The sequence below is a fragment of the Cryptomeria japonica genome, chromosome 4 (assembly GCF_030272615.1).
Source record: "Cryptomeria japonica chromosome 4, Sugi_1.0, whole genome shotgun sequence".
Taxonomy (NCBI): Eukaryota; Viridiplantae; Streptophyta; class Pinopsida; order Cupressales; family Cupressaceae; genus Cryptomeria; species Cryptomeria japonica.
In genome coordinates this window covers 546,283,089-546,296,661 of record NC_081408.1, presented here as the reverse complement: position 1 = coordinate 546,296,661, position 13,573 = coordinate 546,283,089, and positions in this window count along the sequence as shown.

Sequence of the window (13,573 nt, the reverse complement as noted above, 5' to 3'; positions counted from 1 at the left end):
CTAACAAATGAAACAAAGATAATGAGGCATCTCCAAATGCCTCTTAGCATGCTCTTAGCTCCTTCTCCCTTGTTCCTCTCCTCTCCAAGTTCCCAAATAGTGTAGCTCTCAGCAGCTTTTTGCACTATGGATGCTTATGGAGGTTTGAGATTGAAATATTGCTCTAAATGTAAATAAAGAAGCTAATATTAAGCTATTGATACTAAGATGATTTATTTTAACCAAAATGACAATATAGGAGTTTGCTATGCTAAATGCTCTCTAAAATGCCTATAGGTTAAATGCATACAAGTTTTCAGGATCTAGATTATGAAGAAATGGGCTCTATTTATAGGAAAAATGGAGCAATGGATGGTTGAGATTGAGCAATCTCAACAAGGGTCGGGATTGAATGATTTCAAATCCATGTGAGGGCTTTCAACCCAATCCCAGGATGATAAGTGTCAATGTGAGATAGGTTGAGAGGAGAGGGAATAAGCATTAAATGTTTGATATGACTTTGGGAGTTAAAGTCAAGGTTAGTTGAATGAATAAACTCTTTATTCAAAGAATAAAGCTTTTATCCAATGGATAAACTCTTGTGCAAGTGTAAAAAGGATAAATATGGTCAAAACAATAAATGTTTGGGGGACAAGTTTGAAATAACCATAAATGGTTATGTAAGAGCTATAAATGGTCATGTAAGAGCCATTAGTGGTCTTGGAAGACTTTGGGGGTTAATTTGTTGAACACACAAAGCATTAAATGCTTTTCAAAGACTTTTGAAGTCTTTGAGAAGTGACTCCATTTTGCTTAGGAATATGACAATAATTAGGAGATGGATTAGGCTAATTAGGAAGGGGTTAGAAGAATCTAGAAGGGGATTAGATTTTGCAAGTGGATTTGGTGGGTGAGGGAAAATAGGATTTTATTAAAATAAAAATTCATTTATTCCAATAAATGTGTGCAAGTTGCATTTGTAGGAAAATGCAAGTGGGGGGGGATAATGATTTAAATAAATGTTTTTATTTAATTTATTTAAAAGAGGAATAGGGGGTTTTAATTAAATAAATAGATTTTATTTATTTAATTGATTGTGAATTTGATTTAATGAATTAATTAAAATAAATTGAATAATTTATTTAATTAATAGAAGAATGTTTGGGAATAAATTAATTAAATATTAATTTAATTAACTAATGGCTAGTGGATTTTTAATCAAATAAATAGCAATTTATTTATTTAATTAAGCTGGACAGATTTGTGTGACTACAAAAACATCAGATGCAGTGCATATAGTTGACCTATTTTTCAAGTGCCAAGTGTTCTTCCCAAGGATTGACACTTGGTCCACATATCAAAAGGCTATGTGCCTTGTCCACTTCATCTCCTCACTATCAATCTCATCCCTTGATCATCATTCCAATCTTGACTGCCCAATTCATATCTCTAAAGTCTATGTATTAAAGCCTCCATTCATCACAAATAATCCACTTCACTTCATATCTTTATGCTGGCCATTTATCCATCTCATTGAAAAGTTTATGTTTTCATTTGAAAGCATAATCATTCTCATAGCACCCTTACCATGTTCATATCATCATCCACACATCCATCCTATGCAATGCAAATTTGAGAGCAATCCACATTTACTACTCCAATCAATCTCCCATTCTTCATTCCTCAATCTTAGAACAACGAGGTTCATGAAGACAAGGAGGACAAGGAAGAATCAATTTGCATAGGGAGTGTCATGAGTGAAGTATAATTTATACTTATTTTTCATAGTTGCTTTATGCTAGTCTTCTTCCTTGATATTGCTTTAAGATAGTTTGATTTATATTAATTACCAATATTGCTAACCATTTGATAGTAATACAAAATCTAAATAGGGTTGATCTCAAGAATTGACAATTCAAGCTTGTGTGTGCATGAAATCAACCCCAAACACGTGGTTCCTCTAAAATTTTCAAATTTTGGTTAACTAACCCATTCATTTCCTAGTTTGAGTCAACCAAACACATGTTTGTGAGATTTATGACTACATACTTGTATTCACAAGAATTCGATTGCATTCACTTTAAATCATCCATACGTTTCTTTGAGTATCATTCACATTACAAGAACACTTTATTTTGATACACTAAAATGAGCCTAGATCCTCAAATTCATCCTATAAGAATTTACATTTCTAACATTTGTTTTATATAATCCTCTTAGTTTTTATAGGATTGATCTAGGAGAAAATGTGCCCTAGTGACATATAACAACCCTCAAAAGATATATCTAATTAATGACCATTCTTTAGAGTAGAGCAAAGGGTAAAGAAAATAGAGATAGACTAAGTGATCTAAAGAGCAAAGACACATATTAAGTAGGGCTAGATCTATAGAATAGAGGATGAATTTGTAGACATGAAAAAGACCTAGAGGTGCAAACTTGACCCTTGATACAACATGGATCTTGGATAATAGATGAGTCATTACATTAACAAAGATGTGCCATTTCCCAGACTAGTGTCAATCCAATCTATAATATTCATCAAGTTCCACATATTTGATCATTAAGCTAAGTCACTTGACATTTACTTTCTCAATTTAGAATTAATTATTGTATCACCCATATACCCATATTGAATTAATTAATCTAGGATAGTTTATGTTTAGCCTAATGTATGAATTTCATATGATTAGCCTTGAACAAACTGAAGGAAAGTTTATTTCCTTATGCATCATGTTAAACTATTGAATCTTTGATAAATATTATCTAAATGAACTTAAATAGTTTTATCCCCATTAACTTGACTTTTCTTTTATCACATAATCAAATAAAAGATGTTTTCATTTTCATTCTTAATTACTTAGAAGATATTAACATCTAATCAACACATCTACCTTTAACACTAATATCTATGCCCTTGGGTAGCTAATTAACCAACTAGAAGATACCATCGTCTCATCCCTTAATATCAACACTCTTCTTGGAACTAATTGATTACAACATGCTAAGCAAGCATACACGTAAATAATGTAAATGTTCAATTTGGTCCACAACTATAAGAGATTATACATTAGTTAAAAACTTGAACTTCACATCCCCCAAGCTTATAAATAATAAGTCAAATTTATGTAAAACTTTTAATACAACTCTATAGGCGAGTCAATAGTTTTAATAACTTAAAACTATTGTTTAAAGTTTTAGGTAGAAGTTACATCTTCATTGATTTGCCCAAAAATAACTTTTAGAAAATTAAAGTAAAACATACGCATCAAGACTTGCATTATCGACCACCTTATACATCACCATACGATTGATCAATTCTTCAATGCAAGGGAAGCATACTAGTAGCCATTATAGCTAACTTCCCACACCCACAGATTCTAAACAATACATTAGATTTTGATGATTTTTTTTTGTTGTCTTTCCATGCAACTTAAGTGCTTATAGCTATTGTTTTTGCTTCTAAGTAATAATGATGCGTGTTGTGGGATCTGTTACGTGCACAAGGGTCAAAAAGTACACATTTCAAAGTTTCGTCTAATACCCACTTAAAGATTCCCCAATAATAGTGCACTTGAAATTGCCAATACTTAATACGCGCTATGGATACCAATAAAGGTGCACGAATAGACCAATTATGGTCCAAAAATGCTAACTACTAGAGCTAAAGTGGGCGGCTATTGGTACACGTAAAATTTATTAATGAACTTTGAGTTATCATTTTTAAATTTCTTTGAAGTTTGTAACTGAAAACTTGAATACGTAAAAGGTTATTGGAATTATAAGAACTACTTTGGTCATCCCCTAAATTCATTCAAGATACTAAGATTGTCATCTAAGATTTTACCCACTTAGTCAGGGGTCCCATGAGGGGGGCTTAAGCTCTATTTTTAAGGAAGAGGCAGTCCCATGAATTAAAAAAAAATGTGTTGTGGGATTATTTGGAATCTTCCTCTACTTTTTAGGCGTGCAAATTTGAGCCGGTGAAAAATGGTTGGGGCTAGAAATTGCCCCACCAACTTAGAGATGTTATCTGCCACTTGTCAAACATCTAACTACACTACAAAATTCATGGGACCACCAACTTAAAAATTTTCCTAAAATACAAAATTCATGGAACCACCAACTTAACAAATTTCCTAAAATACAAAATTCATGAGACCACCAACTTTAAAATTTCCTAAAATACAAAATTCATGGAACCACCAATTTAACAAATTTACTAAAATACAAAATTCATGAGACCACCAACTTTAAAATTTTCCTTACAAATCTTCACAATGAGAATTCTATTTTTTAAGAAGTTAAAAGAGAAAGATAGAGGAGAGCATGAAATTTTATATTGATGAATGGACATAACACATGACAGCTATCAATTCACAGAAGGCGACAAGTCATACGCAATTTTCTCCGACAATTGTTGCCGTGTGTCGCCCGTATCTTTGACGGCAATTTCTAAACCTCTGTTAGTTTGATCTCTGTGCTTCCGTAGAATACCGTGAAAATCCGTCTTCTGATCTGATCTGCTCTGATCTGTCTCTATCAACTCACAATTTTTTAAGACTTTCTTTTGTCCACGTTGTTTTGGAATCTCAAATTTTTGTTATGATAGCTAAAATTAAGAGTGCTTATATAGAATTCCAGTCCAGCACGTAAAAAAAACTATCCGTTTTACATGAAAAGTCTGTACAATGTACGTACTGGTATCATTTAAATATTCATAAAAATGGTCGTATTTAGTGGCAGAGAAAGCAGAATCACGTGGGTAGACATGCAAAAATACAATACTAATTTGTTTTGATAAGTTTGCGCTGGCATTTTATATGGGCCGCCGGACGTACCGCCTTGGATTGCGATAAGATACTAACCGTACAGTTTGATAACATATCATATCAGTCATGTATGTCTCGGGGGATAAGCCCATCTGTGGATCATCAATGGATGCATGCATGCATGTATGCATATCATGTAACATCAATGGATGGATGCATGCATGTATACCATGTAACACCAAATCATATCTTTTGACAGCCTACCATATGATTCTGTGAACATGGGATGGAAATATTATTTAAGTGGAGTTCAGATATTCCCTTTGAGTTTTACTATTCCGGGGTAACGTTTGCAATAGTGCATGGTCATGGGGTTTTTTGTGCAGAAGTATTAGATCAATTGTGCATATTTTGCTGTGGTCAAATTGAATGCTTAATGAGACAATAGGGAATATGATTGGGACGTCAACTCAAAATGACCACTTTTTGACCCATGCGTGCATAACGAATCCCATAGGGTTTGTTGTAACTATCCAAAAGCCAAAACAATAGCTATAAGCACTTAGTCATAAGAAGACAAGTATTTTTTTTTGGTCAAAATTGGATGTATTGTTTAGGAGTATTAGCTATAACAACTACTAGTACCCTTCACCTAGATGACAAACATGAAAAATGCTTTCTATTTGTTTATAGACGAGGTAAAGTAGTTTTTACAATAAAAGATTCTTAATTATAAACAAAAATTCATATCTAGGTTTAATACAAATCTATCTTACCAAGATTTAGAAGAAATCACATAATTGAAATTAAGACAATTTGAACACCAAAAAAAAAAAAAAGTTCAACTCAAATCATGGTGAAAAAGTGAAAGAAGTTGTGAGGAATGCGTTAAGATAGTGATCCCCAATCTACAACATTCTAGTTACGATTAACATAGAAGCTCATTTAGCCAAACAATCAACGACAACATTCCACTCTCGAGGAATATGAATACAAAAGAAGGAAACAAAATTTCCTGATAAGAAAAGAATATGTTCCACATTAAATGCCAACATCCACGAAGACTTTGAAAATTTACCATTGTTCACAAGGGAAACCGAAACCATTGAATCCATCTCACATATAACATTTTTTGAACTAAGATCACAAGGTTTCAACACTTCTACTAAGATAGCTCAAGACTCCATTTAATTTATTAGTATCAATCCCAACAAATGAAGAGACAAAAAAAAAAAATTAACCCAATACTATCCCTTCTAATTCCTCCAATCACTACAACGCTTGGATTGCCTCATCAAGAACCATCGATATTAATTTTACAAGGTCCCAATGGAGGAGGAAAACATTTACCAACTTTGTTCACCTTATTCAAATATATAATCTTAGAATTAAGATTAGTGGGAATAGTCAATTGCCCCAACTCTAACGTCTTCAAAATTAGATTATTAGAAGAAGAAAGAACATCCACATAGCTCACTTGGCTTGTAAAGTTTCTTTAACTGAATCTTAAACCTTTTGCCAAATATAGCTAATAGGACTCTGATAACCTTTGAAAATTTGATAATTTCTTTCTAGCCAGTTTTTTTAATAGAATCTAAGTAAGAAAAGTATGTCCTACACAACTACACAATAGAGAGTTAAGTAGGTCATCCCATACTAGCCCGAAATTCAGAAATAGAAGTAGCATGAAGAAAAGGTCAATTCCAAATATACCACCATTGCCTTCATCACTTTGTAGAAAAAAGAACATTGAAAGAAAATTTGAGACATACACTCCCCATTGACCCCATTAAATGATTATCTTGCATTATTAATTAAATTGGCATAATCTATTTTGAACACTCCATAATCCCCAACTTTGAATGCCTACAAAATGAGAACATTCTTTGTGCCCTAAATTGTCTACATACATTGTTTCCAAACAAGACCAAGGCATAAAAAATACAAATATCTACAAGTTACCAGAGCAAGCATGTTGACAAGGTAACTGCAACTAACTTTCTAGAACAAACTTCCATTAACATGAAAGAATGCTTCATGACAATGCATACATGTCTTGACCAATTTTGCAATCATATCATACACTGTTTCCAAACAAGACCAAGGCATAAAAAATACAAATATCTGCAAGTTACTAGAGCAAGCATGTTGACAAGGTAACTGCAACCAACTTTCTAGAACAGACTTCCATTAACATGAAAGAATGCTTCATGATAATGCATACATGTCTTGATCAATTTTGCAATCATATCAATCAATAATACTACATAAGTCTTCCACTACTCAAAACGCACTACATGACAATGACAATAACATAGTTCTTCAACTATCCGGATATAGTAAATTAAGCAACATTACTCCAACAATCTCTCTATGAGACAACTCTCTTTTTGACATCAATGACAACTTTTGTTCAACACTTGGATCATTACAAGTAATAAATAGTGACATTTTAATTTGGTCCATTGAAAAGAGTAACAAACACACATACAAGGGAGATACTTGTACATATTTTGAGGGATGATCTAGGAGAACTTGTTTCCTTGTGATGAACCACTAACCCCTTAATGTATTTATAAATATTTCCAATTTCTATTTTTTTTAAATAGTGGGGTAGACACCTATTCATTAAGTGATTGGAAGAATATAACATCACTATGTGTAGGGATGGATGTGAATTCAAAAGACTAATTTGTGACTAGAAACTTGTCTTAGTTTAATTTAAATATGTCATTTGACATAACATAGATCAATTATAGACTTTAAGAGACATTTTAAGTTAATTTGTTCTTATTTAATACATTTATTTAATTAGCCATAAATAATCCAAAGGCAAGCTTATTTTCCTTTATAATATTACATGTTATTAATATTTATAATGTAAGGCCCAACCATATATGCCTCATTCTAATGCCCATTCTAAGTTTTGATATTATTATATCAATTACCAATGATGTTTTATATTTCCATTGAGATGGATGGATCATGTACCTTATATTCATGTGTAGATATTTAATGATTTTGACAAAAGTTGAAAGACAAAAAAAATTGCAAGTGCTAATGATATGACTATGATGCTTGATGATTACGATTTGATGAAACAATATATTTCTCAATGCATACTAAACTGACCTAATGCTAGAACTAGGGTTTCACTATTTGTTAAAGTACATGCTAAGAGACTCAGTTGTGAAGTACTATGTTATCTTTGGTGACAAATATACATTGTAGTGTTAAGGAGGCCGTGGCTATTCTGGCTCCAAAATGGACCTTTCGTACATCGTGATAGCGACATGTTAGTCAATCGTAATCGTTTATTGCAAAATCATCGGTATAAAACGCGCAACTAGCACGCGTGTTAGTCAATCCGTACTGCCGTTTTGAAACCAGAATAGACGCATCTGTGGAATGCATCTCCTTGATTTTATATGATATTTAATTACTTAATGTGGTGTCCTTGATTCTAAATGATATTTTATATCCTTGATATTTTTCTGAAGAGAATATAATATATGGAAAACAATATGAAAACAAAGTTTAACCATTAAAATAACAAAAAAAATATATATATATATATTGGAAGTTTGGGTCAGTGTAAACAAAATAGAGTGTGTGTTTAAGAGAGCTGTTATCAACATGTTTTCTGAGCAGCCATGGCGTCACTCCAATTACTGAACACTTTTGACAAATCTGAAAACATGAGAGAACAAATGTGAACGAAGACAAATGTGTAATACTTTATCAATTTAAAATCACAGTTTTTATGAATATATAAATGGCTAAACACAGATTGTTCATGAGCACGATTAGAATTTCAGGCATCTAAATTTTTAAAATGGAAAAAAGGCGTCAGGTATTTGAATATATAAAGTTGACCAAAGTATATATATTCGCCTTGAAATATGTTAATAGAAATTTGCAGATTTATAACTAGTGATGTTTTGTAGTACATTAATTAATGCACATAATCATGTTGGAAATCTTGACCAAGATATATTTATTATATTATAGTGTTTATATAATCATTTAGAAAATGGTGTTTTATGTATTAGTAAAAGAAAGGTGGGTGGAACCAATCATCTCAAAGGTTTAAATATATTAGAAAATAAAATACAATAATATAATTATGATATATTATTATATGGTTAGACCAAGAGAAGTGGGAGGAGGGGGTGGGTTTTAATCATCCAATTTACCTCATACATCAATGAGGTCCGAAGTGTTCATATGAAGGTCCCAAGCATCTTTATCATCATCATATTATTTGTTTTTAGCAATAACATAAACAAGAGAAATACCAAGAGCTAGTTGACGAAACTTGCTGAAGTTTGGCCAATCAACAGTCCCACCACCAAATGTCGAGGGATAAGTAGAATGATAGCTAGTGGGTTATGACCATCCTCGTTGAACACAATCTCTTCCTATCGGAAGCAAAGAAACCTAAGAATGAACTTCTCGATTAGCACAAGTATACTGAATGATGCCCACCATGTAGAGACAAAGCTCTATTGAAGGTGGGAGTTAGAGGGGCCTTAGCAACAATACACAAAGCAATGCTTCAATAATCTAGTAGTATTTTAAGGTGACAAACTTCAACTTTGTTGGCTTGCACTTGAATTTGCATAAGCGTATTAGAGCATATCATGGCTTTAGAATAAAGTGAGAAATTATGATAAAGAAAAACATCTAAAAAAAATAGTAGCATTTCTATATTTCCAAATACTTAAAAAATTCCCACCCTAAAAGCATGCCAATTCTGATTACACTAGAAGGGATTCAAGGCCAATCCCCTAACAACGTCAAATACAAAGAAAATGATGAATCCAAATCTGAGAAACTTAACCTCTAGGATGAAATAAGAAAAGATTCTATAGAGACTCCTTGACCAATGTATACACCTAAAAATGGTTTGGAGACAATTAATTTAATACGGAGTTATTTAATTAATACCCCTTCCCAATTAATTGAATTCGCAAGTAATTCAATTAATTTCCCTATTCCTCTACTTGGGATTAAATCTAAGGATTTATTCATATAGTTCATTTTCATATTCCCTTTTGATTAATTAATCTAAATTAATTAATTCCCCCCATTTAATTCATTCTTCTAATCCCATAATTAAAATTAACAAATTCCATATTTGTTGAGTTTAATTATCTTTTCCTAATTATTTGAATTTCTAAATTCAAATTGGACACATGTGTCCTAACTTTAACCCCTAGCCTAGCCAACCCCTAATCTAACCCATCCAATCTAACCTAGGGTTTAACTAAACCTATCCATTCTTGCACATCCTAACTTCCTTATCCTAACCTCCTATGGGTTGGATATTCCCTCCTTAAGACACATGGCACTTTTGCCACATGTCTTCTCCCCTTTGACACTTGCCTTCTTGTGGGAAATTTGTAAGAGATTCCTTGACACTTGTCACCACAGAGATGACATGCGTCCCTCCCTTCAACCTATTTTCCAACTTCCTCAATCCTAGCCTTTGATATCTCTAGATGAAATCTTGACCGTTAATTCCTACCACCTTAGCTTTGGCCTTGGAAATCCTATAAATATCCCTCATTTTGATCATCAATCCTTTTGAAATCCCTTGCATCTTATCTTTTTGCATAGTTACTATAGGCAATTACATATTTCTATCATTTAGCATAATTGATAATTAGATCAAATCATAGCATGTTTAGCATAGTAGCAATAATCATGTTAATCTAGTTTCAATATCAATCATGTAGCTTAATCAATCATGTAGCTTAATCAATCATCTTAGTTATCATCATGCATCAAATCATCCTAACCTCATGCATTTGCATAATCATGATCACATAGCTACTCAACTTTTGAATTGCCACTTTGGAGGCCATTGCTTCGTTGAGAGCCAACTATCTACCACCTTCAAGGTCCTCAAGAATAGAGGAAGACGGGACATCTTAAAGGAAGCCTTGGTTTGCATTTTACATTTAGTCTTTTATATGCTTCCTAAATTTGTATTGTTGGGTCATCTATGTGCTTGTTTGCTTATTATTGACACTATTTTTAACATCACAACCACAAAAAGAATATTGGGGATCAAGACTCCATAAGCAAATTAACCTAGAACCAACAAGAAGGCCTTGGAGAAGAACACACCATAGACAATGAGTGAGATTTTTCTCAAGAAGGACTAACCAAAATGGTGTAAAATCTATGTTTCCAAAGTAATAACAAATATTGTAGAAGCCATATGTAGTTTAATATAGGCACTTTATGAGGCAAAATCAAAGAGTAGCCTTTGTGTAGATCGTAATTATGGAACATTGTATCAAGGTGCTACTTCAATCTTTCCATTGAGGTTTGTAAGATTGAACTCCAATTTTGTGAACCATGTCTAAAGGGATATCATCAATAAAATTTTCAAGAGATTCATGATCCTAATTGGATAGATGAAACTTTACTTTGACTTTAGGCCATGTTAATGTTGGCATTTGGAATAACTGATGCAGATGAGATGATGCAGGTGATGCAGTTGAAGATAGATGACTGCATTGGTAAAGGATAGAAGTCTATTTGTGATGAAGAGATTGAGATTTTGTGATTAGATGACATGATCAGTTATTTGTGTTGTCATTTGATGCCAATTGATGTCAAATGATGATTACGGATGTTCCTGATGTTTTGTTTTGTCATCTAAGTGATTTGGTTTACCGGAAGACAAGGTTTACCAACAAAGAACTGAAGTCTGTGAAATAGGACTTTAACTGGTAAAACATAGATGTTTTGGTTGAATTGGATGATCGGCGATGATTGGTGATTTGTGGTTTGGAAGGTGAGCTTGTATCATGGAAAGGAGTATCTGACCAGAACCGGAACTTGTGATGACTATCGGAAGCTTGTTTCAAATTTCTGATGAAGTTTTGCTAAGGTTTTAATAGGGTTTAAGACCGGTGAAGAAATCATCAAACCGGAAATGATTTTTGTTATGGTAGTGATTGGCGACGAGTCTACATGAAGGTGGTAACACGACACAACCTGCAAGAAATGTTTGATTGTTGTTATGGCATGATTTAAGGAAGAATTTCTTGGGAAACAACGAAACTCTTAGTGGAGGGTTTTGAGGTTTTGACTTTGGTATAGATTGGATTTTCATGATGGGTTACGATCAACCAACGGTTGATATTGCATTGTAATTTGATGTAATGATTTATATATTGATCTAAGATGATCTCTTATGATTTTTATTGTAGATTCAAGATGTAATTAGGGTTTAGTGGCCGACCTAGTTGAGATGGCTATTTAGGATGACACAGTTGATGTTTATGGTGTCGGTGTTCTTAAGAGAATGTGTCTAGCTGTCCAAGAGAAGTATGAGATCTTCCTGAGAGTTTCCGAGAGTTGAGCATAACTGGATCTAATTTAGCAAGCTAAGAAGTGCAAGTAACAAATCATTTTTTCATTGTTGTTCCCTAACAGTTGCAGCAGGTTAAAACCCTTAACCGGGTAGGTCCTAACAGGCCTTAAACATTTAAGTCCCCTAACAAGGTAGCTCTCAAAAGAGTGTTAAATCCTCTCACGAGGTTGATCCTAATAGATCATCAAGCTCCTAACAGGGTTGCTAGCCAAATCCCTTAACCGAGTGACTCCTAACAAGGTATGCTCCTAACAGGGCGTACTTCAAAAGAGTACAAATATTTGTGGGTACCAACTCCCACCATGGTTTTTCCCTATTTGGGTTTCCATGTCAAAAAATTATGGTGTTCATGTGTGGAATGCTTTTCATGTGATAATCTTGTTTATGTTACATTTCATGCACTATTTCTGAGTACACCGGTTATGATGTTTTATCAGAGATTTATCAAAAATTACCGATACTGATAAGAATTGGTAGATAAAGTGTTTGATCTAATAGATGAGGATAATAAGTTGGTATATTATCAAATTTATTTGACTGCTTAAGTGGTGAAATAATTGATAGATGTGGTAAATGATTTGATTAATGTGTTAGCAAATCTGATAAAGAGGTCGTTAGATCTGATAAAAGAAGTTGAGATATTTTGATAAGTGGTTTCAGATCTGATATAAGTTTTATTTTGGCTTAATCTTGTAAATCGGTATTAATATTGATTCAACACCACACCCCCCCCCCCCCCCCCTTCTCAATATTAACCAGATCCTCATAGGATTTACAGATAAAACATTCACTTTGGAGAAGAGATTTGGGAGTCTTTCTACTTTTTTAAGAAATCTCAAAATGTGGACCCATGGTGTCTTAGAAAGAGAGTGATTTTGGATTATAAAATAGGAGACCACCAAGTAGATTAATGATTGATAGAGAAACCATTGTGAAAGCCAATTCCATTCCGAAGAAGTTAGAGCTTCATATCTTCCCAAGCTCTCCAAAATGTCTTTTTATTACAAAATCGTTAATGAAGATCTCACCATTTTAGTTCCATTGGTAACTTTTTTTTATAACATGTGTGATAGCATAACAATATTTATATTTGTGTAATCATAAAATTTACATATGTATGTTAATTTTCTTTTAGTTTTTTGTTTATTTTAATAGAATATTTTAATGTAAATATATACTAATAGATGTAAGTTGAGCTTTCAACTAGTCATCACTTGTTCATATTTACACACATTCCTACATATCCAATTACACCTTATCATTTTTCATACTTTCCTATATATTCCACATTTACTACACCCTTCATGATTAGACATTCATTCATTGAATAGGTGTTTCTACTCCATTTTCTTGGGTCAATCCTGCAAGTGTTTAATTAGTTTGTCTAGTTCAATTGATTTTACCCTAAAATTGTAAATTCTAAATACAA